Here is a 27939-nt window from a genome sequence, read left to right on the forward strand (position 1 = left end):
GAATCACAGTCTCTTCGTATACACGTTTGCTTCATTATATTAATTATTTCAATTTACATTTAGTTTGAAATGATTTTTAAAATTAAAATTGGAGTTTCTACGCAAAAACAAGCAATTCAGCCAGCGGACAAGAAGGCAGATTTTTCGGTGAACAAAACTGAAGTTTACTTTTGGTCTCACTCGGCAAAAAGACTGTGAAGGCGCAGAAACTGACTTAATTTGTTGTGGATGCTATGCTAAGTCTATACATGGGATAATAACTTAAAGGATAATTCCAGAATGGATTAAACATGATTTGATTCGCAATAATAAAAGAAGCCATTATCTTTGTTATTGCGAAGCTTAGTTTCCCTAGATTTGCAACAAATCCACTATTCTGCTAAGTTTCAAATGTAAACAAATAAGGCTGCCATGGTAAAAAAAAATAAAAAAAAAAAAATTTAGCTTTAGCAGCCCTGAAATAACTTTCAAATTGTTGGTAATTGTACAACTACTGCATTCGGGTTAACTAAAGGCATAAAAACCTTAACCGGAAGAGAAGAACAACATAATTTAATCATTTTTAAAGCAAAAAAAAGTTCTCAATTTACCAACATATAAGAATAAAAAAACTGGGCTGACGGAGCCGAGTAACAAAGTGGGTACACACACACACACACACACATATATATGGTGCTGCTGATTGCCACCAAAAAAGGGAGGTGCACAACCACATGCTATAGCAGTCCTATATACAAAATTTCAATGTTCTAAGGATACTCATTCTTGAGTTATGCGATATACATACATAAATAGATAGATACATACAGACACCAAGAAAAAATTTCTTCTGAATAGATTTTAAATCAGGTTTATAATTGGTTTGGGGGAAAAGAGTCCTTTATTCTGACATTTGTACGTAAGGACAGAATAAAGAGTCCTTTATTCTGTCCTTACGTACAAATGTCACGCCAAAACATCGTTAAATTGCATTCGATAGCGGTCAAAATGGATTTTTTCGTTGAAATATGATACCCGAAATTTTTCGCGGTTACAACACTTCCTTTACTTATTTTTTTTACTTCGTATAAGGAAGTAAAAAGGTTTGCATAGATAAATGTACCCGCATTTGCGAAATGCACATTCAGTTTGTTTGCCTGAACGTTTCGTGATTACTTTATTTCCCGTAAAGGAAATGTTATTCACAAATGTGCGTTCTTTGTAAAGAAGGCTCATTTGGCGCGGGTAGTTTTGTTTAGGTAGCTGCAGCTTACCAAATCAGTTTAAATAAATTTGCCTAACGTTATTGACATTACGTTACGCCCAACGGACATTGCATTTGTAAGCTCGTTAGCATATTTGATGTCACCATAAAATCGAATTACAAATATAACAAAACGCATTTCTTTTTTTTGGGGGGGGGAAGTCTTGAAATCTTCCTCAAAGTCTTCATTTAAATCTCCAATCGATGCCGAATATTTTTCGATGTTACGTGACTTTGAGCAGACCAGAGTTTCCAATGAATTAAGTTAGTTGTTTTAAAATTTGCTCTGCAACTTCAAGCTTGAGTTAGAGTCTAGTCATTATTTCAGTTACAACTGACCTTAAAAGGCACATATTTAGTTTCTCTAAGTAAATAGACATACGCGCTAATATTTAATCAGTTCTAATTTTCAAATTCAACACGCATGTGCTTACTCTTCTTATTTGGGATGCTTTTTACAGTTAGCTGGATATGCATTTATCCGAACCCATGCAGATATATTTATAGAAGTGTATAGAGTTTATTTTGTATATATGCTATTTTTTTACATAAATAAGAGAACAAAAATATAAAATCCTTGTAGAATCGTTAAATTTCATTTTGGAGCAAGAAACGGGAAAAATCGGCTATACTCTCAGCGGTATTAGAACTCCAGAACTTTCTGTTGCTAGCTAAGCGTGCTTTCGAATTACACCATGAAAACACTCGGCGAAAAAGAGAAAAAAAATACTTACTTTTCCCTATTAAAGGACTGCTGGGAAGGAGGAGACTTCTCGGCGCTTCACTTCAGGCGCCACCAGTAGAGTCGTTTTGGAATTTCGGGATCAAGAAATGTAAGATAATGAGCAATGCCCTCTCTGGCATTCGAAGTCCAGACCTTCCGATTGCCAGCCGGACATGCTACCAATTACACTATGAAGTCCCGCGGTAAGAACGGAGAAAAATCCATAACAGATTTACAGGATGGCGAAAAATGCATGTTGCCCACATCTGCCTTATTACTCGACTGTTGTTTCAGCTAAATGTGAGTTTAAACTCACATTTATTACTCAATTCTACTCTGAGCTAAATGTGAACTCAGGAAATGTGAGTTTTTCGATTGTCGAGGAAATGTGAACTAATAAATAAGCCATGAAAGTTTGTTTTTTACGAATGACTAAGTGGCTCTTGTGTGTTCGAATCGTCTCTTGTAGATCGTGATCGACCAAAACTCTACGCGATCAACTTGTTGGCCATTCCCGAAATACGACAACTAAAATAAATGAAGCTAACTAAATAAATAAAAGGTCTATAACATTTTTCCATCTTTACCCTGAGTGAAGGGGGTTTTCTTATTAATTCCAAAGCAGTCAGTATGAATGTTTATTTTATTTATATAAAATCATTGTTTTTATTCATATAAAACCATTTGGGTCCTCCTCATTAACTTCGCAGCGGAATGCAAAAGTTAGGCAGCTTCTACTATTTGCTGCAAGAGGAAGGTTTTAAAAATTTAATAGATCGAGTCTTTTTACAATAAGAAGGTATAACTCATTAAATTGAGTAAAATAATAATGAAGGAAAATAAATTTAAAAAGAACAAAATGTTTTTATACTGAATTAAAGGGATAAGTGCTTTTTATTAATATCAGTAATTCAACAAATATTCATTAAAATTTCCAGACTAATATGGCAAATTTAATGTGTTCTTAACTAAATGAATTAAATTAGTGATTCTCAGCGTTTATTGCAGTACTTCACATTAACTAATAGAATGTTATTCAACCCAAGTGCATTAAAGTGGTGCACACCAAATGATGAATGAAACTGAAACTGGAAATACAGGATATTATAAAACGTATCTATAAATACATTCATGAAAAGCTTATAATACTGAATAATTATTTATTTATGGTTCATTATTATATTAAATGAATGTAAAAAGAAACATTTTCTCTTGATTTCATTACATTGACGTGGTGCCTAAATTTATCTTTTTCAGCCGTTTTGCTCTCATGCCTAAATTTATCTTTTTCAGACGCTTTGTTCACGTTCTTAAATTTATCTTTTTCAGCCGTTTTGCTCACGTGCCTAAATTTATCTTTTCCAGCCGTTTTGCTCACGTGCCTAAATTTATCTTTTCCAGCCGTTTTGCTCACGTGCCTAAATTTATCTTTTTCCAGCCGTTTTGCTCACGTGCCTAAATTTATCTTTTTCAGCCGTTTTGCTCACGTGCTCACGTTTTAGTCAATCTATGCCTTTGTTAGTCTTTACTACAAATTTACTCCAGTCTCTCCCATCCTCCCCGTAAGTGTGAAATTCACCTTTCAGAAAAGAATTCTCTATTGACTCAGAATCCCTGAGCTGAGTATATTACTAGATTAAATATATTATTAAGAATTAAAAGGAATATAAATTTTTTAATAATTTTAATTATTATTCTTAAACAGTTTAGCCTAATGCACTATATTTTTAATTTGAAGAAGAAATTCAAGATTTTAGGAAACTTGAATGAAGCTAGTAGCTTTCTATAAACCGGTTATCTATTAAAGTAAAATGATAAATTGAAGAGCGTACGTCTTGAGCAATGTCAGCAATTGTCAAGTCGCGTAGTTGATGAATGCCTAAGAACATATTCTTAGAAACATATTCCGAAGAAATATTCCTCTATAGGTTTTTTATAATATTAAAAATTGCTCTACCAATCAAAAGACAGTGGCGAACTTACGTCAATAATAGAAGGCGACCCTTTGCTTTCCAAAAGCAAATTCTTGAAGTACCTGGAATAGCAGGACAACACTGTCTTGTGCGCAGGGTATGCCACTCCTCGCAAACGTACAGTTACGTCAGTGATTTTATTGTACCTCCAGAGGGCGGCAGCGTGCTCCCCTAGTCTGCAATAGACAGTTACAGTTATAAGCATGATACGTTTGAGAAGTACATTTTCTTAGATCGCTTTTCCGGCAATTACCTAAGACTGCTATCATTCTGTGGAATAACTTGTAGGGATTTATATTTAGTTTAAATAAGCAATTTTATTTAATTTGTTATTCTTTCCTACAAGAATTCACTCCTCTAATTGTCAGTGCTAGAATATTTAAATTTGGTAGCGCGCAAGAAAGAATGCAAATTCTACCTTGAAGAAAGAGTTTAAAACCGAGGTTCAGTAACAACGAGGAAGAGTTAGACTATTGCTGTGACCTCTGTTGCTTAAACGTCTACTCCCCAGGGCTATTGCTGGTTCGCGTGGCTTAATTACACTTACTTTCTGCCACTAGTTTTCTACGGGGCTTAAAAAACAGGAATTATTCTGAGGCATGTAGTTTAGTTCAACGACTTGTGCATATCTTCAAATATTTGGCTAGTTCTTTGATATCCAAGCAGAGGCGTAGTTTGTTAGCGTCGAGTTGACACATTGCAAATTTTAAAGAGTTAATAAAGGGTAACTTTTAACCTTTCTTCCGTGCAGTTACTACTCTTACACTTTTCACACAGAAGTTACTCTAGTGGACTCTACAAACTATCCTTAATGATCACTAATGTTCATTAAAGTATCGTGCTTTTCATGCATGCAGAAGTTCTATGTATCATCACAGCCTTCACACAGTTAATTCTAAGGAATTAAGTTCTGTAAATTATAGCCAAACAGGTAAGAAAGATTTTACGTATACTTAGTCTCGCAGAAGGTTTCTTCTCATCCACAGGCCCGATCAGTATAGTTCTGCTGTATTTTGTTACTTTTCTTCTGTTTCCTCTGCTAACGAGGTGGTTGTTTCACATGTAAAATATGCATTTCAGCTAGTTATGTCACGTTGATTGTTCTAATTTACCTTGCTTGTCAAGAATATGTCTCCAGAGACTGTCAACGTTTAAAGTTAAGTTCCCAGGAATTGCCAATGGACTGCCATGGTACATTCTCTACTTTTGCAATGAACAGCTATTCAGCCAAGAGGGAGTTGTAAGGAGGTACAGCTAGAGAAGGACAAAGTGATGATGGGGAGCTTTTTAAGTCGAAGCAAAGAGAAAAAAAGCGAGTACAGACAACGTTGAGCATGAGCATGAGCCAATAACTCTACCGCGGCTGTACAAATAATATATCGCAAGGGTGGCACGCTTCATGAGGTGGCATACACTTTCATCTTAAAGTTATACACAAAAGTGGAAAAATATAGCATATTACCCTATTAGAAATGTTATATATGTATGCATGTATGGCATATTGCAATATTAGAAAAAGATAAAAGATACGATACGGAAAATTCAATATAAAAAGTACATTATGAAAGATAAAATATAAAAGATACAATATAAAAAAGCAGAACAATGTGTATTATGCCTAAAGTATACGTACAATGAACTAATATTGAAACTTCTAAATACACTAGGCGGTTTACAATGCCAATGACTACACAAATTAGCATGCTTAAATCAAGCACACAACATCGAAAATATTAAGCATCCATCGATAGCATATCTGCAGGTATGATAGAATTTCGACAGAGGTACATAACATAATATATTCATAAATACTGAATATATTATGCATGATTCTTTAATAAATTATTAATTATAGATAGAAGCTAAAAACAATGTGCTGCAACAAAACGGAATTGCTGCTGGTATTATCTGGCTAATTAATCGACTATAAGTTCCATGCGTTATTTCAGTGCAGTTCCGGATACCATAGAGCACGTATGTGTTGCTTCAGACGTTACTTACCCATATATGTTTGTTTTCAGCTGATGGAAGGCGAAGATAGTAAGCTCTTGTTTCTGGGCACAAATGCACTGCGCACTGTTCCAGAAGTCGAGAATTCCAGTCATGTCAAAAGTGTCACTGCTTAATTTATCTCTGATCTTGAAGAAGGTAACAATACATTTTCCTGCTACTATCGTCGTTTTCCCATTTAGATTGCCACTGTCTCCTTAAAAGGGCCCTAGTAGTCGCTTTCATATGCGATTCCATTTGTTATTTCAGTGCAGTTCCGGTAATAGGAATAGGAAATATCCGGTAATAGGAACTCTATGGTAATAGAGTACGTATGTGTTGCTGCAGATGTTACCCATATATGTTTGTTTTTAGCTGATGGAAGGCGAAAATAGTAAGCTCTTGTTTCTGAGCACAAATGCACTGCGCACTGTTCCGGAAGTCGAGAATTCCAGTCATGTCAGAAGTGCCACTGCTTAATTTACCTCTGATCTTGAAGAAGGTAACAATAGATTTTCCTGCTAGTATCGTCGTTCTCCCATTTAGATTGCCACTGTCTCCTTAAAAGGGCCCTAGTAGTCGCTTTCATATGCGATTCCATTTGTTATTTCAGTGCAGTTCCGGTAATAGGAATAGGAAATATCCGGTAATAGGAACTCTATGGTAATAGAGTACGTATGTGTTGCTGCAGATGTTACCCATATATGTTTGTTTTTAGCTGATGGAAGGCGAAAATAGTAAGCTCTTGTTTCTGAGCACAAATGCACTGCGCACTGTTCCGGAAGTCGAGAATTCCAGTCATGTCAGAAGTGCCACTGCTTAATTTACCTCTGATCTTGAAGAAGGTAACAATAGATTTTCCTGCTAGTATCGTCGTTCTCCCATTTACATTGACACTGTTTCCTTAAAAGGGCCCTAGTAGTCACTTTCATATGCGACTCCACGCGTGAACATCAACAAATCTCCATACAATCATCCGGGACAACCAATTTGGTAATTTCATCTGATTTTTAATTGGTGGGTGCTCTAGTGCGTGCCCGGATCCACTGGAGGTTTTGTCTGATATTTGCCAGCAGAAAGAGCATCATTCCCTAGAGCACCTTGACTACGTCATTCTTCTTTTCCAACTCCCTATGGCAGGAAAGTTTGGTGCTGAATCAAAATATATAGTCAATTGCTGTTCGACTAGAATGATAAAGTGAACTGCAACTCTAAGTGCTGCAAGCTCAGCCTGAAACGCGCCATTGGCAAAATTTAGTCACAGAGTATTATAGAGAAGTTACACCTTGTGCCTTTGACTCATCAGTATATCACATATAACCCCAGATATAGTTTGTAGCGTGTTGACCCTTTGACCCATCAGTATATCACATATAACCCCAGATATAGTTTGTAGCGTGTTGATGGAATTTGTACTTTTGTATCAAGGTCGAATTTTGACGAATGGCAGAGCATTGTTGATTTAAGTTTCAAATTTCAAATTTGGAAAGTATGTTAAAGACCTTCTTACCACATCAAATATCAGTACTCCTAAAAATGGCTATTTTCCATACCGTACAGAAGATATTTAAAGATCTTGTATTTATAGCAAAGGCAAGGCTTGTCAGTGAATGATAAATAAGTTTTAGCATAACTTATGGTTACTTTTCCAAAGATTTTGGAGACGTTTCTAATGTAAATAAAATAGCAGAGTATTTAACTCCATTGCAAAGAAGAACAAGCCATCTGAATAACTGATAAACCGGATATATTTGTTTTTTGCTTGAATATGATGAAACACAAGAAAGATTTCTGCTTAAGGGGAGGGATATCTTTGTGAAGAACTTTTTAAATAAAACTGGCCCATCTGGATTACGGATGACTAATACGCTACTATATTCAAATGAATATATAACAACATGCATGATTATAGGCTAGATCATAATACCGTTTTCCAAAGCTTACCTGGAGTGGTGTTCTTCGTCACTGATATTGGTGGGTGTGGGCTGCTTGACGCCATTTAAATTCTTCGGAACATCGATTAGGGCAGCCAGCGTCTCAGCCCGTTCTCTTGCCTTCGCGAAAGAATTTCGATCTGCCGATGAGAGAGCACGGCTGGTTTTCCTACAGCTTTGCTCTTGTGAATTTGAGGCCTGTAAAAGAGATCAACATAGCTGTTCACAGTACAGTACTTTCAAATTGTACAAACATTTAAAGGTTTAATTTTCTCAACCATTTTGCCACATTTCTGACTCAACCACCGTTCCAAAAGCATGCAAATTCACAAGGAAGGTCTTCCAGTTTTGAACTCTGAATACTTTTTAACAAAACAACATACATTTACCTGCTTATCTAAAGATATAATGTGATAGAGAAAAGGCTGCTAAAACTTAGGTAGACAAAGAAAGCATTTGAAAAATAATATCTGTAAATGAAACAATGGTATCTGATGATTCAATGTTGCATTGCAATATTTCTAAATTTCAGAACGTTGTTCGTAAGTATGACTGACAGACGGCTGATTTTCAGATGACTAATTCTCCGAACAAAATTATAAAATAATAAATAAGTAGCTTACAGGTGATAGGTGACGGAGGACGGGGGCACCTGGTGTCTAACATAGGTAAACAGGCATATGCCCCGCGTCGTCCACTATCTAGAGGCAACAACTCCCTGGAGCCCCATGAGGCTGCCCTGGGAGTTTATTAGGATCTTAAAAAAACAAAAGTTAACATGGCCATACTAGACTACATGTAAGTACATTGTAAGAACGTGAGACAACTGAAAGTTATGGTTACAGAGGTAGGACAAAATAAGACATAAACATATAAAAAGAAAAATACAAAAAGGTACACTAAGATACACGGAACTAAACACAGAACACACATAGATAAACACGATGCAGACAATTATATAATGCGGACACATAAAAGCGAAACACTTGATGATGTTATGAGACTCATAATAGCACGTAATTATTTAAACAGCTGGCGTGATACTGAGAGGACACTCAATAGGGGACGCATATATACGTGAAGCAATGTGATGACAGTAGTTCATGAAGCAATGATAATAATAGTACGCACGAGAAAACGCGCAGATATACAAGATGCAACGTAAGGTACATGATACAATGATATACATGATGCAACATAATGGTAATAGTACATGATGCAATAAAGTTAGTAATTCACATAACAGGTAATAGTAAACACATGTGAGCATACAAAGGTACGTGTTACAGCATAGTGACAAGAGTACTTGACATAATGGTGCTAATAGTTTACATTGTACGATACAGTACACACATATATGCAAAACGTATACTCGATGACAAATAGTACACATATAAACGATACAGACGATTAAATGATGCAGAGACATGAAGCAAATAAACATTAATATGGTGCACATAAAATTATGAGACTCGTAGTAGCATACAGTTGATGATACGGCACGCGTAACTTGATAGTACACACAATAGTCCATTCATATATACGTGATGCAATGGTGATGTTGGTGATACATGATGCGAAGACACTAATAGTACACTGAGCGGTTAATAGTGCACACGATAATAAATAGCTACAAGCGAATTGTTAATTTACATAAATCTTATTCGTTTGTAATTTTTATTTACTCATGCTATATTCATTACTAACATATCTGTTTTCAGCGAATGCAAGCTCCCACTTTTAAACAGTTCATGCATAGATAAATATACTATTTTCTTTTTATCAATGCTGACTAACTAAACAAGGTATGTAATCTCGGTAAGCAACTCTGTTTGTTTAGAAATATACTATAACATGGCCAAACTGTGGTTCACGAGGTACTCGAGCCTCTTTGGCCTCTTAACTACGACTTGCATGCAACAAATAGTAGTTTAATTTTTTTAATTTTAATTGCATTTCGAAATAGAAACCATATAATGACAGATTTCTTTATTAATTACTAACACAATTTCTTAATAATTAAATTATATTAAATATGTAATACTTGAATTGATTTCATACTGTCCGCTTATCGTCAGAGTAACAAATTAAATTGCAAAGAATTCCATTTCTGGCAATTACTGACACGGCCGTGCTGTTTTTAAAGCAGATAGTGGTTGTGGGGACAACAAAAAATGTACAAATACGAAGGAAATTAAAAAAGCAATGCCCTCTATTTTTTCTTAGGTTAATTTTATTTGAATGCATTTATAAAAAATGAGAAAGTTTCATTAATTTATTTCAAAAGTCCCTTTCTATTGAAACTCTGTCACTTTTTTTAAAATGCCTTTCATGGGCTTGTTCTGATTTTAGACAAGCAAGATTAGTCACAACAGCAAGAAAAACAAATAAATGTATTAATAATATAACTGTATTTCGGAAGCAGCCATACTTTGCAACTTTCCAAAGCTTCAAAGCAGTTTTATTTCCTTTCCCTTTTCGCCAACTGGTATAGAACAACTGGTATTTCAAAATGCTGCCACATTTTATCATAAAATTAGCTTTTGACGATACAAAACTTCACTTTAAATTATTTTTTTAGGATTACCGTGTAAGGTTTATCCTAAGTTTTTAACATTTATCTTTAATGAAAGCTACTTCTTTCCTATCCTTCTTAATTTCAGCTTACAATTTCTTACCAGAAAGTGTTTTAAGAATCGCGGTTAATGCAAATGAGTAAGAGCGGTATTGAAGTCGAAGTTCCACTGACTTCGTTAGAGAGCCAGAGATTCTGGGTAGCGAGCGTTTGCTTTTTGGCTATACTCTCTTTAAGCTATTTCTACACTCGGCAGTATGTCGGGCCCTTGATAGCTTCGCCAGCTTAGTTGACATTTAGGGGCGAACTACTTAGAAATCTTGATAGCTTCGGCTATATCATTTAGTTTAGTTAAGTTTTATTTCTTATTACATTGAGTTCAAGCCCAAGTGGAGGCTTTACTGTAAGTCCTGAAAAAAGGACCATCTGTGAAGTGTTTATTTTGAGAAATGAAGGGTAAATAACCCTTCTTGAGTTTTACGCATCTGTTTGAGAACTAAAGCAAATATTCTCTTACCTGTTCACTAGGGTTCCTACACATTTAGCTACCAAGATAAAAGATTGGCGACCTACAACCCTAGGGAAATTTAGCAGCAAACGCTACCTAATATTGTTACATTTTCTAGAAATATCCTTATTACTGTCGGAGCAGAATGCAGGTTAAGGTTGAAAAATCTTCCTTGTTAGTTTCGTTGGCGCCGCCAACGAATTGTGTCCTGTCCTTCAGCAGGACCCAAAGTCGCCAATAGACGATTCAAAGGTCGCACGGCATTAATGCAGGTTAAAGTTGGAGAATCTTCCTGTTTAGTTACAACATAACGACCTTTGAAAGGTCCTGCCGTTGGATGGATGAACAAAATGTCTCTTCAGATAGAAGGCCTTCTTATGCTTTGCCGTAAATAACCAACCATAGTTAAACTGAAGTACAGAATAACATGAAATATATAAATATACATAATTTTGAGTAAATTTTATTGCTTATTTAGGCAGCCAATCTGATCTTAAACTTGTTTAATCTCACTACTGTTATAATTGCTTTACTTTACAAGATATGTTGCCTCTTTTGACCTATCGTTACTTTCATTTCTATTGCTTCTTAGACCAATTACTTTAACTTTTTTAGATGCTACTTTGGTAGACGGTTGCACGGAGTTTTGGCGATTTACGTTTGCGCAATTGTTGGCGCGGTTTTTACAGTCGTCAGCCATCTTGAAAAATGCTGTTTTTACGTATTTCACGCATAGTTAAGTATTCGAAACTTTAAAGAAATAAATATCGTTAAAAATAATGGATTCATTTTTTTGTATAAAACGTTGTTTTTTACGATGGCTGGCAAATGTAAATAAATACCTTTACTAAGAGTATAAAATTCTAAAGTAAGGTTAAATTATTACTTTCATATAATAGAATAAAAACACCGCTATAAAGACATTGCACCAACATTTAATTCGAATAAAATATTATTTAAATTGAATATTGAATTAAAAACATCATACCAACGTTTAAAAGAATTAAAATTTTCCAATTACTTAAATTCAAATCCTTTAAAATACGTTTTATAGGATATAATTATTTAACATTAAAACATATGTGGCAATAAATATCTTAGGAATTTTTGAAAAGAATGTATTAATTTTTTAATAAAAATTGAAGTATACAATTATAAAGTAAAAGAAAAATATGTACTTAAATTTTTTTAAAGCATTTTACCTGTCGTATATTGATACCAGAAAACAAAATCTGATGTGTACACCACATGACTTCCTTGTACGGAATATTAAATTATACGCATTTTTATTGCATTTCATTTAAACTTATTGGATTACTTATAACATTCTATATACTATATATACGGATGTGAAATAAAGAATATAATCTTGAAATTAAAAATTAAAAACTTGTTTTTTGAATTGAAAATCATGTGACAAAAGTGACCGTTCCACTGGACAAAAATCGAATCACATTTTTTTATAAAATCATTGAAGTATTCTGCTTGAATTATTTTTCATTAAAATAAAACTGTTTAATCTTTCTGTCATGAATTCTCTCATTTTGTATCAAAAATTGTAACTGCTGTTTAATAAAAATATTCTGTTTGAGAACTTAACATTCCATTGCTTATCAAATCTGTTTGCTTAGGATTAAATCGAGGCTTTATTTTTTAACTGTTTTAAACTGCATTTGGTGTTCGCAGTTTTTCTGTATTTTACAATATTTAATGAAGAAGTATCCAGTTTTTTGCCTTGCCGTGAAATGAATGAGAAATATATCTGAAATGAAGTTTGAAGAAGTGAGTTTAAATAAAGTGCAGCCAAAAATATGTATAATTTAATAGGCCGTACAAGGAAGGCGTGTGGTACCCACATTAGAATTTTTTCTTTTAATATTGTCATACTTTGAATAATGTATTATTATATGCAAAATGTCGTCTGTTTAACCATTACAAATTTCAAAGGTAATTACGTTCCACAGGGAAAATTAAAAAAATTAATTGTGCACTTCTCACGTAATTTACAATTGCTTGCGATGTGCCATAAGCCCTATAACACATCAGCGCAGAAGATAGCCTTAATTTCTCCCAAAATTTCTAATACATGTCTTCTTTTCTAACTGAAGATTAATAAATATCAATAAATAATTTAAGCTCAGGCAAAAGTTTACAATCGCGTGCCCCCTTGATATATTTGGAAGATTTTATTGCGGCAAGAAGCAATGTTCAAAGATGGCCGTCATTCAAAACAACGCCGAAAACGTATGTTGCAGAAACAATGAAAGTACTTCACCTGATGTGTTCTTAGCTATGTCTCATTGTCAGCATCGGATGACTGCTGCACATACATAATGGAAATCATGTGATCCCGGAAATGATCCTCCTTCTCCCAATTCCGGTACACACGATTCCACATAAACTCCGCAAATTGGTAATGCAAAATATCATTCAACGATTGCCAAAGACCCCACTTGCGAAACTCTTGCTCAATATGGCTCTACATGCCCTCAACGGTGTAGGTTAGGTATGAGCACCAGTTTCGGGCACCTTTCTAGCGACAAACTCACTCATAGCAATACAATTGATCCTTAAGCTCAATCAGATGCATTTACTTCGCACAAACTTGGCATTCATAACGACAGCTAATTGAACCTTCAATCGCACACCAGTCAGTTGCTTTCTTATGATTTTACTCCAAATCACGAAAAAATAAAAGCAAAGAGTATTTATCATACCAGTCATACTTCCTTCTAAAAATGATGGGACAACGATTAATTAGAACCAGCCAACTGACGAAATCCAAAAGGGAATTAAGGGCAATTAAAATTCCAATAATTCCAAATACGTGATTTGCAGTACGTGATACATATACGATCACTAAACTAAGAAATTCCAATCAGATTAAACTTCAGAAAAACATTGGTACGTAACAATAATAACAAAAAACAAAGTGGCTGCCATAACATTGGGGAAACAGAGTCGATTCTGTGTTACCAGAAAACAGGTATCAGCGTCGGTATTTGGCGTCCAAATCAAAGGGCACCCTTTTCTTCACTATAACCTGAGATTAAGAGTATGTAAATTCTACATGCTCTCTTCTGTAAACTAACTCATGTGTATATGCCGTTTAATGTATTTATTTTATAAATAAAAATTAAAAATTAACATAAATTTTTAATTTCATATGCTATCTTCATCAAGCTAGACACCAAAAAAAATTAATACAGGTTCAAGAAAAGATAATTGAGGAATTCAAGAAAAAGATGTTTAAATGTTGCCTGTTTCTTCAGTGCAAAAGAAAAAAAAGGTCATAAGTTTTAAAATGTATTTATAGGAGATGATACTGTTCATTAGACTCCAAAGACGTGTGACATGACTTCTCTTTTTAAAGACTATGTGTTCATTTTTAGGGTGAATATTTTATTCTTAGGAACAATACAAAGATTAGAAACAAAAACTAAGTAAATTTCACAGAAATTTTTATGTTTTGTTTCAATAAATTTATTTATTTGAAATCTTTGGCAATAGTTTCGCTTTCCATGTTAGTGATTAATAGTGGAATAGATATACGAAGTAAAACCAATAATAGTTTCAAATTTAATCAAGTTCATTAAATGGAAAGATAATAAAAAGTGGAAAAGAAATATAATTATTGATTTAGTATTACTAGCTAAATTTGTCAAAGCATAAGTTCCTTTTGAAATCCTTTTCATTTGGTTGTCTTACATCCTTTAAGTAACATAACAATTTTGCAGTTTTAAAAATATAGCTCACACCACAAAAATATAAATAAAAAAGGAATCGATCAGAATTTAAGTTATACTGATTTTTACCATCCACTTTAGATTAAATAAAGCAAAAATATTATTTTATTACAATAATAAATGGGAACATATTTCATCTTTAAAGTCATGTAAAAGGCCTCATTGCAGTTAAGGAGAGATGTTCAAATCTTATCGTTTTCATGCTCAAAATTTGCGTTGTTGAAAACTTTTGTTTTCTATTTAAGCTTTGCAAAGAATATATACCTACATATATGTAAAATTATACATACTTTGTCCATTTTGATCAAAATCGGGGAAGAATTTTAATTTTCTTACGTTGAAATGAGCTAGTTTTAATGCAGAATTAAAATTTAGAATAGAAAATGGTGAGAAATGAAATCTGTATCTCAACAAATTAGTTCAATTATTGCAGATAATTTATTCCAACTTTGTGTTGCGTAATGAACAGTTTATTCAATAATGACAGCTTATTTTTGCTTTAAAGAACCATTCGTTATGATAACTTACATTGTTGTCACTCATTGTTAGCCTACAAGAAGCTGAATCTTTTACAGTATGCTGGTTTTAAAGCACTGAAAGCTCGATTATATATTAATGTATCGTATCATCTATATAGACATATATGAACAATGCTATCCTTTCTTGAACAGGTTTATTTATCTACATAATAAATACTGAAGATTCAAAACATTATGACCATCTACTCAATAACGTGATGCGCGTGTTTGGTCTGCAAAACAGCTTCAACTTGCCTTGGCATAAATGCCAGAAGTTCTTGGTAAATGACTGTGGATGGGCTGTATCAAATGGTCTAAGCACCGGTCAAGCAAAGTCGAGATATTCCGACGTGGTGGTGTTTGAGCTCGGAGCTGCCGCTCCAGAACGTCCCAGATTTGCCCTCTCGGGTTGCGATATGGAACGTTGGTCAGGTCAGGACATTAACTGAAATTCATCTTTATGTCCCTCGAGCCACTCCAGCAGAATTCGAGCCTTGTGACATGGGATGTTGTCCTGCTCGCAGATTCCATTTCTTGTTGGGAAGACAGACTCTGTGTAAGGGTGCATTTAATCCACAGTTATGCTCAGATAACCCGTAACTTTCATGATCTGTCTTACTATAATTAAGGGTACCACAGCCGCCCATGAGAAAGTTCTTCAAAGCATAGCACCGCTACCATCAGCCTGTATATGACCCGCTGTACGGGAAGGGGGAGCAACTGTTCGCCTGGAAGACGGCGTACCCTGACCACCGACGTGATGAATGAGAAATCGTGATTCTTCGACCAGGTAACTGTCTTCCAACTCGTGATTCTTCGACCACTTAAACTTCCATGGTCCAGTCTCGATGTTCCCGGGCACACTTTTCTTTCTTTTCGCCATCGACGGAACAGCTGGCCCACTGGGTTAGGTGCTTTTCAGCCTGTTGGATCCCGTCGATGGAATTAAAAATAAATATATGAATAAATATAAATAAGAAGCTTATTACTGTGTCCTCCGGGGAATGGTCACGAAACGAGGTACATTGAAATAAGAACCAGAACAGGGAAAGAAGGGGCATGTGGGGACTGCTGAAACTAAGCGGAACACTTTTCACTATTATGGTACACTGCTCAAAAAAAAATGGGACAGTGCTATATCTCCCGTTCTACTGGGGCGATTGACAAAATTCAAACTACGTTTTTCATGTCTCGAAAGCGCGACTTAGGATATATATTAGATTTATTTATAGTACTATTCTAACATAGGTATTTTGACACAAAATTGGACTTTTTCTGAAATAACATACCAATTTTTTTACATATTTCGATTCTACGACTCAAATTATGCCAGAATACCAAGTTTTGTAAAAATCGTACGGTTAGTTTTTAAAATATTAGCTCTCAAAATTTTAGCTCCTCGATGTTAATTGAATTTGGCAAATATTTATTAATATCTCTTTTTTTATTAAACTTTTTTGATTTTTTCTCTCACATTTCGAAATTTTGGTTCATTCCAAATAAAATTTACCCATTTTTTGCCTTTTATTTTTTAAATTTTTATTTTTAAATAATTTCTATAGCTTTTTCGAAAAAATTTTTGAATTATAACCTATAAAATTTTTACCATCATCTTAAAGTAGGTGTATTTTTAAGCATATCTGCAAAAAATTAGACTTTTTTACTCAAAATTTTCTAAGATATACACGAATTTACATAATTTCGCGTTTTGAAATTTGGCACCTTTTCTTTGAGCGATAATAACGCCAAATGTGGTCTATGGATTTTTGTTACACTGAATTGCCACAGCTATTTTTAACCTTAAACTTCAAGTAAAATTTTACGGAGAATTAATTATATGACATTTTTTCCCTCAATGATGCGTAATAAATATTTATTAATACTATATGAAAGGCTATTTTTTAAATTATAGATGATATTATTCAAATTTTTAACTATTTTTTTTTTAAATTTCTCTCGTATCTTTTCTTTTTTTAAAAAAATTAAGAGTAAGTTTTTGTAAGAGTAAATTTTTACCTTCGGCGTTTTATCGTCTGCTACTTTACTTCGTTTAAATCGAATTGTCTAAAACTGAGAATTTTCGTTTGATATTTATTTGAATTTTATGACATTAACTGCATAATTTATTTCTAAACAAACTGTTGCTTTTGAAGTGGCTGAAAGAGCGGCTGATACTATTATCCATATTTTTAAAGCACAATATATTTTTATAGAAACATAATATTTAGAATAATCATTTTTTATAAAAGTCAAATTATGATATAAACATACAACCCTCTAGAGACTGAATTAATGGAAGTTCAATGGTTATGTAGAAATGATCTGCAGCTACTTAATGGCTGGATAAGTCAGCAGATTCTGTGGACAAGTAAGAATAATTATATAAACGACACCAACATTCTGGATTCAGTAAACAACGAGGATACGATGTTTACTAAATGAATTAAGAAGTTTTAAAACATAAAAAATCAACTCATTTTTTTCCTAAAATGTATTTTTGTGCGTAGCGTATTTTCATTATATCCTTAAAATTCTAATTTAGAATGTAATTGTCAAGAACTGAATCCTAATCATCAGTAATATAATAAGTAATTATTGCTGTTATTAATAAATCCTTCTTATAAAGTAATTGCAAATATTTCAAAAAACTTTCTGTCTGAATGCAAACATTTTTCTATGCAAATATTTTTAATTTTATATTAATCAAGATTGCACACCATATTACTTATTTCCACTTCAATTCTTACCGTCAGTTCTAGTAGAATTTACAAATCAATTATATTTAATTAAGGATTGAATTGGATTATTTAATTATGGCAAAGCACACGAGGGCTATCTGCCTGAGGGATGCCTTCGTGGAGGACTTTCTAAGGGAAACTGGCTCGCATACACGTTACACATGGGGAAAACCACGAAACCGCCCATGCGGCCAGCCCGTTCGCGGGATTCGAACCTCGGACTGAACTACCAGAGTTCAGCCTCTTTAACGCTCGGCCGTTGGTGCGCTATTTAATTAAGGAATGACCATCTAAGTTAAGAAACAGCGTACCGTAACAACGTTCCAATTATTGGCGCCGTATCTTTCATGTTACTCCCGATTGGCTAGCTACATGATTTTTAATGAGTATTCGGATTTTACTAGTAACTTCACTCGGAAATCGCGCTTAAACTAGGTTAGTTGGTTATTTGAACATAGAAAAAACATGGGAGCTATTTGATTAAGATGCTTTCATAGAGAATCTTTGTAAAGAGAACCTAAAAAACTACGAAAACCAACCATGCAGCCTGGGTTAGACTGAGCAGCAAACAATTAGTATTTAACAATATTTTCTTTTTCAAATGCTAGGCAACTGATGACGCTCCAATTAAATTTCCAATTTAATATTTTATTTGTAAATATTTAAAATATTGTTGTATTCTTTGACACAAAAAGCAGAATTTTTGTTAACTCGTTAGTAAACTACCAAGCCGTAGTGCAAATGAATATTCAATTTCTTTGGCAATAATTGTATTCACTTAATATTCTTGGAATATGAGCTAAAGAAGGAACGTTCTCGGAAGATTAAAGAAGTGTTTAAATCCAGTGATATTAGGTTCGTCTTACAAGCTCAGGATCAAAACGATTCTGCAATTGCCCGAGTAGTTGACTTGTAAATGGATGTGAATTAAGCAGATGACTTTTAATCTTACGTTATTCAGCCAGAAAACGTATTCCAAATGTTTTGTATTGCATGACAATGCATCTTTTCATTATTCAATAAACAGTCGGAGAACCGCTTGTGTTCGGAAAATAAGTATGTATATTCAATCGTCCTGCATGTTCTTCAAATTTGTCTTCTTGTGATTTTTTTTCTTTCTCAAAAACTAAAGTTGCCTCTCAAAGGAAAGTTTTTTGACATTGAAGAGACGAAATTAATATGACATCTACTTTTAGAGGCATGTGAAAAACAGATCTCTACAAACCTTCTCTTCCATTACATGTTGTGCAGTCAGACAAAAAGTTACATCAGCGTAAATTCTATAATCTATTTTTATTACACTCTGATTACTTTATTAACATACAGTGAATATATACTAAATCTTTTACTTTAGCTTAAGTAATTCGGAATTTTTGACGGAATTGTTGTCGGAACTAGGACTTAGAAGATAAGTCAAATTAAATATTTCGATAACCCAGTAAATTCAAGTTCGAAATTTCAATATTTTATTTTCGGAGGGAGGGGAAATGTTTTCAGTTTTGGTCCATTATACTAAGTATATTTGCTTCGATTTTTTATTTTTCCATAAAAGAGAAAATTTTACGCATGGTATACATATAACGCATAGCTTCAAATTAAAATTTAATAATATACAGAGTGGTTATAATTAAAGTTCCACATTGAAACGGTCATAAAAGGAAAACTACTGGATCAAATGTTATCAAACTTGGAAATCGTGTAAAGGAGGTCATGGGAATTTATTTTCCGCGAAAAAAAGGAAGTTCGAAACCTCACCACCAGGGAGGGAAATGGCGCTGTATGCAATATTGTTAAACGAAATATGGGTCGGAATCTAACTTAACCTTTTGTTAAACGGGTTTAATATGTTGTATACCCTTAAGAAACTTTGAAGTAGGCAAATTATTATTTAAAGACGTTAAATTCGATAAATGTCGAGTGCGCCATCCCTGTAAGTGAGAATTTCGTCCGTGAAAACCATGAATTAGCGATTAGAAAATGTGAAATCGAAAATCACTCTCACAAGTGCGTACAATCTGGAAATCGTTTTCTTACAGATCGCTAATTTGTAATTTTTTAAGCCTGAATTCGGCACTAAAACATGAAGATACTGATTCAAATCGCTTTTAATCGATTTGGGCCAAAGAAATCTCTCATGTTATCTATCTAGTTCCATTGCATTCTCCTACTGCATTCGATTGCATAACAGTCATTTCACACCGTTTACTGTTGAATGACAGCTAGTTTTATAACTGAACCATTTTTTTCTGAAGAGCAGTCGACAGCTGGACCACTGCGATTGCAGTTCCTTAGAGCCAATATTAAAATGTTTCGTGATACATGAACTGCAGTAACGTGGCATTTTAGATACTACGATTTTTATGCAGGGCTGGGCACCACCTCAAGAGTGTCGCATAGTTACTTAGGCAACATTTCACAAATGAACGTCTTATAGGCCAACACTTCCCCTCTTCCCACCAGACCTCAACCTCTGTGACTTTTGTCTATGAGGTTATCTCAAAAGCACTGTTTATGGTGATAATCTAAACAATTTGGCAGAAATGAAAAATGTGATACACTGATAGCATTCCTCCTGATATGCTATGTGTAACGTGTATACGAGCCAGTTTCCCTTAAAATGTCCTCCATGAAGGCATCCCTCCCTTAAGGCAGATAGCCCTCGAGTGCTTTGCCGTAATCTAATAAACCAAACCAAAACCAAACCTGATATGCTAAGAGCTGCTGTTGAGAATGCAGTAACATGATTTAACTTGCTTTCGGAAAATGCTGGACGCTACATTGAACATGCTTTGTAACACGTTTCGGAAAATATTAAACACATTTTAAACAGATGTTTTCGTGTCTTATTTCATTTAACAATATTGTATACAGCGCCATTTTTCCACTGGTGGTGAGTTTTTGAACTCTTTTTTTTTTCCGCCGAAAATAAATTCTCATAACCTCCTTTACACGATTCCCAAGTTTGATAACATTTGGTCCGGTAGTTTTCCTTTTATGACCATTTCAAAGTGGAACTTTAATAATAACCACCATGTAAAATAAGCTTTAAAAGTCTGACAGTTTGGTTCAAGTCCCAACTTTAAAAAATATATATATAAATATAAATTTTTATATTAATTCTCTTAGAAAGCATGTTTTAAGAAGCTAATTTTTTCTCTCGCGTTATAGATTGTATAAAAAAAAACATGATCTTTAATATGATTTAGATTGTTTCAGCCGATATAAGAATCGGGTTACTCTGTGGTACAGAATAAACCCTGCTGGACTGTTTTATTTCTTTGTCATTTAGCAAAAAACTTTTAATTAAATTATTTATCCTTTGGACTTCGCTTTATTTATTTATAGCTAAAATGACTAGAAAATGAAAAGCTGTCTTTAGCTGAAACGCAATTCATATAATTGATATTTTAAAAAATTGACAAGAATGCAAAATGTATGGAAGTTTAGCAGTCGAAAAATCTTAATTTTCTTGTGTGAGCACTGAAAGGAAAGAAGAAAATTAGGGAGAAAGGTAAGCAAACATTTGCAGGGAAATTTGGCTGTCAGACGTACCAAGATGTTCAAAAAGTTGGACGCTTTCGAATATACTTTCAGGATACTTCAAAGAATTTAGGTGTTCAAAGAGAAAACACTTGGACGAGTACACCAGCAAATACCATTAATGGAGCTTGTGTTAACAGAAAAGACAAAACGATATCATTGCAGATTAAAGTGAAGAGCGACTGGTTTTAAACTATATGGTTGTGTAAATTACGTTATAGAACATCATATCGTATCATAAATGGTGAATCCCATGATTTCCTCAGTCGAATTATTTGAAGATTCAGGAGTTTATTCAGTGATGCATGTGGATGTCACTTAAAGATGTTTTTTTCCCTTCCTGATGAACTAGCGGCCGAGCGGTAAAGTCGCTGAACACTGGTAGTTCGATTCCGAGGTTCGAATCCCGCGAACGGGCTGGCTGCATGGGCGTTTTCGTGGTTTTCCCCATGTGTAACGTGTATGTGAGCCAGTTTTTCTTAGAAAGTCCTCCAGGAAGGCATCCCTCCCCTTAGGCAAATAGCCGTAGTGTGCTTTGTCATAATAAAATAAATCAAAACCTTTTGATGAAACCAGTCTTTCCTTTCATCTCATAGCTTCAAAATGTTTAGCCTCTAAAGACTGATAAAGGCTCTGACGAAATACTTCGTGAAGAACTTTCTAAGGGAAACCAGCTGTCATACGCGGTACACATGAGAAAATCCACGAAAACGCCTATGCAACCAGCCCGTTTACCGGGCTTCGAACCCCGGAGTGAACTACCAGTGTTCAGCAACTTTACCGCTCGGCCGTTTGTGGGCCTTTATGAAATGGAAGGCGATAACTTTATTTAAAATGATTGTCAGAAATACCAAAATGTTTCGAAAAGTTGGATACTTTTCAATATACTTTTAGAATGCTTAAAGAAACAGAGAAGAAAAATAAATTTTTTCGTAAAATTTAGTTTTCGTATTTTTTTAAATTTAAAACTTTTCAATCTTATGATATTTGATTCTTGCGATTTCAAAAATAAAATATTTGACTAAAATATGAATAACATTTTAAGAAACCAAATGTAGGATAAAATTGTGTAAAGCAATGGGCACAATGATAAAACTGTTTAAAGCAGTGTATGCAAGTCATCCTAAGTTAAAATATCGGTTATACATCTCTCTTATTTATATATATTTTTTCTGAACGGAACATTGAAAGGCGTGTAAAACTGTGCTTTATTGTATTTTCTCTTTTAATATAGTATGCAGTTTTCAAACGCATCGTAGTCTGGGTTACAAAGTATTCTTCCGAAAAAAACGCAGTTCAAATAAATAAAATCAAATTCTGGAAAATTGATATTAATAAATATATTTAAAATGCTCAGTTCGAAGGAATAAATAGAAAATTTTAAAACAATTATCTGAAGAGACAATGCAACACAAACAATTAAAATAAAAGTATAAAAATTTAAAATGACCTAAAATAATAGCTATGACGAAAAATATATATAAAGAAAACTATTTGAAAAAAAAAAATAATAAATAAACGCTGCACCTTTATTTACGCAGTTCGAATAGGTAAATAGAAATTTTTAAAACAGTTATTCGAAAAAAAAAAAAAAAAAAAAAAACGTGGAACTTAAACAATTAAATTGAAATTCGAAAAGAAAAAATTACTTAAAATAATAAGTTATAATTAAAAATATAATATAAAGAATATTATTAGGAAAAAAGGAACGATGGTGACTTTTTTTCCTAAGGAAACTAGGTTGCCATATATTAAGAAGTTCGCCAAGTGAAGTATTCTTGGCGCAAACTGACAAAAAAGTGCCAACATAAATTTGTGAATTTCTCCGTAAATTTCGCTCCAAATTTTACAAAATTTCATATTTAGGCGTAATTTGAGTCGTAGAATCGAAATATGTAAAAAAGTTGGTATGTTATTTCAGAAAAAGTCCGATTTTGTGTCAAAATACCTATGTTAGAATAGTGTTATATATAAATGTAATATATATCCTAAGTCGCGCTTTCGAGACATGAAGAACGCAATTTGAATTTTGTCAATCGGCCCAGTAGATCGGGAGATATAGGACTGTCCCTTTTTTTTTTTTTTTTTTTTTGAGCAGTGTACATGTTAGGCATACAGTTATATTAAGGATGTGCTATAGTAATCAAGTACAGATGTAAAGATGATCAAATACATTACAAATTTTGGAATACATTAACTGAGTTCTGGATTAATCATAATATTAAATATAATTAAAAAACAGCAAAAACAATAAACAACAAACACACACACACACACACACAAACACACACAATAAACAACAAACACACACACACACACAAGACAGGCCCACTGTAGACCTAGTCGACAATGAAGCTTGGTAAACAGAGAAACATGAGTGGGACGTCTGCTGCGAATTCCCATATCCAACAGTGTCCGCTGAACTGTACGTTCCAAAACTGCTGCGCATTCCCATAACCAACAGGTTGCGCTTGGACCTGCAATGTATTGGGCTGTCAGCTGAGAAACTGTTCGACGCCAATTTTGCTGTACCAAGCGAGATAATCTTCGACGTCATTTTTCTTTGATGACGCGTGGACGTCCAAGACCTGCGTCTAATAATGGTTTCATCGTCATTTAGCCATTTCGTATAAATACTAATAACGACAGATCAGGAGAAACCTACCAGTCATGTAGTTTCGGAGATCTCGTTCTGAGTCTTAGGACCATTACAATCTGCCCTCCGCGAAATTCGTGTAGATCAGCAACCTATCCCATCATTCGCAAAAATAAGTGCACGAATGATTCCTTGGTGCTACTTTGGTAGACGATTTTGGCGATTTTCTTTTCGCGAGTAATACAACTATGGTAAACCTATTGCTGGATAAGTTATTTATGGTAACCGATACTTTGTTGTCATTGTATTTAAAAAATAATGTGTTTTATTGTGCATAAATTCCGTGTTTTAAATATTATTTATGGCTTCTAAATATTAAAAATCAATTTAATTTTGCATTTTTATTTGAAATAAAATTTTATTGTTTATCATATTTTAAGAAATTTTATGTTGTGGATGATGTAATCAATGACGTTCCCTTACTTTAAAAGTAATTAGTTTTAATATGTATAAATTTAATCTAATGTTTTGAATATTATTTATGACTGTTAAATATCAAAATACAATTTAATTTTGCATTTTTTTAAAAAATGATTTTATTATGTATGAATTTTTAAATAATTTTAATTCTAGGCGTGATGTAATAAGCTCTCTGATTGGTTATAGAATATTTGTGCATTAACGAGCTGTAATCAGCTCCCTGATTGGTTACTGACAATTTGTGCATTTCCGCGCCGTTTTAAAATTTAATTCGTATCTTCGAATTACTTCAAAGATGTTATCTAAATTATGATTCCGATTTTTTTGTGGTACTTATCACTAAACAACAGGTTAAATGACTCAAAAAATGTAAGTACATATTTTTCTTTTATTTTATAATTGTTATACTTCAATTTTTGTTAAAAAAATTAATACACTATTTTCAAAAATTGCTGAGATAATTATTGTCCATATAACCTATTTTAAAGTATTTGAATTTAATAATATTCTAATTCTTTTAAATGTTGGTATGATGGTTTTTAATTCGATATTCAATTTCAGTAATATTTTAATCTAATTAAACGTTGGCACAATATTTTTATAGCGGTAATTTTATTCTCGTCTTTGCTATATGAAAGTACTAATAACCTTACTTTAGTATTTTATACTCATAGTAAATGTATTTATTTACACTTGCCTGCCATCTTAAGAAGCATTTTCATTAAAAAATTAATCCATTACTTTTAACGATATTTATTTATTTATTTATTTATTTATTTTATTTATTTTTTTTTTAATATTCGAATATTTTACTTTTCGTAAAAACAGCGTTTTTCAAGATGGCTGACATTTGTAAAAATCGCGCCAACAACTGCGCCAACGTAAATTGCCAAAATTCCGTGCAACCGTCTACCAAAGTAGTACCACAGTTATATACCATTCCTACTTAGTCACGTGCCATCCATATTATCCAAATGAGTTCATTGAAAAATTTGGAGATGGTCATAATGTCTTGCCTCGTCAGTGTATAATTATGAATGAGGAACATATAGCAAATATACACTAGTTATTATGATAAACAAAAATCTTATTAACGTTAATAAAAAAAGTAGATTAATACTAAAAAAGCGTAAACAATAACATTCGTTGTATTTACATGATTTGGAACAAATATATATATAGTTAAAGATGTTGAAAATAACTTGGAATTGCTCGTAAAGGCTGATTAGTAAATTATCATCTAGTACTGCTTAATTATTACTACATAACAAAGTTGAAATCTAGCATAAACCTAAAGAGCATGAGTTGGTTTTCACGACACTGCGGCCCTGGCAAATGTGTACAGTGAGCCTCCTGCCAAACATTTTAAGGCCCCAATTTGACTTTATGCTAAAGACACATATTAATTTTGCAGTAATGCCTTTAAACAGTCGGAGGGATATATACTTTAATGCAATCTAATCAAATAATATATTTCAGGAAATGTGAATATACTCACATTTATGCCGAAATTTAAATAATTTTCTTAAATTAGAATGCAGTTAAGCACATAAAGTCTATGTTCTTGAGATTAACAGATATAATATATAAACGAATCTTTGCAAAGATTCAGTGTAATTACTCAGGGAGATTTTGAGGTAAATTTTGTATCTGTTAAAAAGAATAGTTTAAAATAAATCCATGCCACTTTAATGTGAAGGTTAAAAGTGAGGTTTTCTTTAATCGATGCGTTATTTTTCTATACATCTAAGGAATATTTCTGAATAAGAGTCAGCTTTATTTAAGGAATATTCCTCTTATTACTATAGTACAGAAATCTTCGCATGTTTATTTCTGAATAATTGCCTTGCTTTATTTAAAGGATTAAGAATTTCTTTAGAAAGAGATAAGAATTTTTTTCATTAAAAGTTTTACTTTAGAAATCTTTTTTTTTTTTTTTTTTTTCCAGATATGTTTCGTAAGTAATATTAATTTGCGGTGTTACATGGAAACAAAATTCTTGCATCATACAAGCCTGAATAAGTCGACTAAGCTTTTCGAAAATTCCGTATTCATATTTCCCTATAGTTAACGATGGGAAAATCAAAAACGCTCTTTTGCTTCATAAACGCAGAAATCACAGTTATACAACAGACATCGACAACAGTGGTGCCACCTATCGGCAAATATCCTCATTAATAGCTTCAAGCTGCGTAAACCAATAATTACCTAATAATTTATTTACTAAATAAGATTTGATAGCGCCATAAGACTGGCAAGGTCCAACGGCAGCAAGAGTATTATATTACACAGTCCGTTGTCAGTTGCTAGTAGCAAGAAGTCAGTTGACTGAAGAGTCAGTTGTAAATCTATCTATTTCTATCTAATCATTATCTATTTCGTTTTCTAATTCTTTAGTATCTGTAATTAAACTTCTATTTCAGAATCAAGCTTCCTTAACTCAGTTTCTTTTTGTTTCAATAATTCGACACATTCCTCTAGTTCTATTAAATTAATTTCATCTACATATAAAGTAGTTTCAATTTTCTTTACATAATTAGTAACACTCCTGCGTAAAACAGTTCTTTTTGTTTTAAAAGTTATAAGTTCCTCATAATTGATCAATTCAAAAACAATAATTGTTCTTAAATCACTTAACACTATTATTAAAACGAAATCGAAACTTCTATGCTGTATTACACAACATTGTTCTTAAAATCAGTTATAAACGAATTTTTAGTAGAATATAAATGTTCAAAATCCACTTACCTCACAAAGCGAAGTAATTTTTCCCCAACCATATGCATATTTGCCTTGTTACAATGCGCTTAGAATAGTCACTATCTTCACTAGCACTCCGGCTAGACTTTTGACCAATAATAAATTATATTTACTAACTATATTTCACAAACAATGATCACTTAACACATGGGCTGTATTCCTTCGCTTTTATTTCATTACACTAATTATAAATAAGATGTCAGAAATGCGAAATAATTGATACAAAATAAGCGAGCCATTCTACATGGCTGTCACAAACACAATTCTATCAATCAATTATCTTGTTGCCACATATAAAGTTCAAAACTAAAGGAAGAAAAATAAAAGAAATTTACGCTGTTTGCAACAATAAAAGTAAGCAAACGATACTCACATAAACAACCTAAATACTGAAATAAACTGAAGAGTCAGTACTGTACCGTACCTTTTTTTTATCAAAATCGGTAGAACTGTAAATAAACTGAAGAGTCAGTTGTACAACCTAAATTTATCAAAGATCTTTTAATTAGCTGAACGCTCTGGCCTTTGCATCATAAGATCCCTTGGTAGGATTGTTTTTTAACCTACACAATTACAAGTTCACAGCTGAGTTACGGTTGATCGCCGTGGACGTTT

The 27939-nt window shown here is 33.2% G+C and overlaps 1 protein-coding gene across 3 annotated transcripts in view; it reads right to left on the bottom strand.

The window, feature by feature from the left end:
• The window catches only part of LOC118182432 (uncharacterized), a 144904-nt gene extending 117175 nt beyond the window's left edge, over nt 1-27729 (bottom strand). Inside the window, exons 1-3 of one of the 3 annotated variants that reach the window (XM_085816488.1) lie at nt 27313-27729; nt 7874-8061; nt 3951-4116 (exon numbers count right to left, since the gene is read on the bottom strand). The gene's annotated coding sequence lies outside the window, so the exon portion shown is untranslated. The remainder of the gene's footprint in view (nt 1-3950; nt 4117-7873; nt 8062-27312) is intronic. The other 2 variants (XM_085816487.1, XM_085816489.1) reach the window with 2 other exon arrangements.
• Between the last annotated feature and the right edge of the window lie 210 nt (nt 27730-27939).

This window comes from Stegodyphus dumicola, chromosome 5 (assembly GCF_044657685.1).
Source record: "Stegodyphus dumicola isolate Sdum_Otavi_A_Nest chromosome 5, ASM4465768v1".
Lineage (NCBI taxonomy): Eukaryota > Metazoa > Arthropoda > Arachnida > Araneae > Eresidae > Stegodyphus > Stegodyphus dumicola.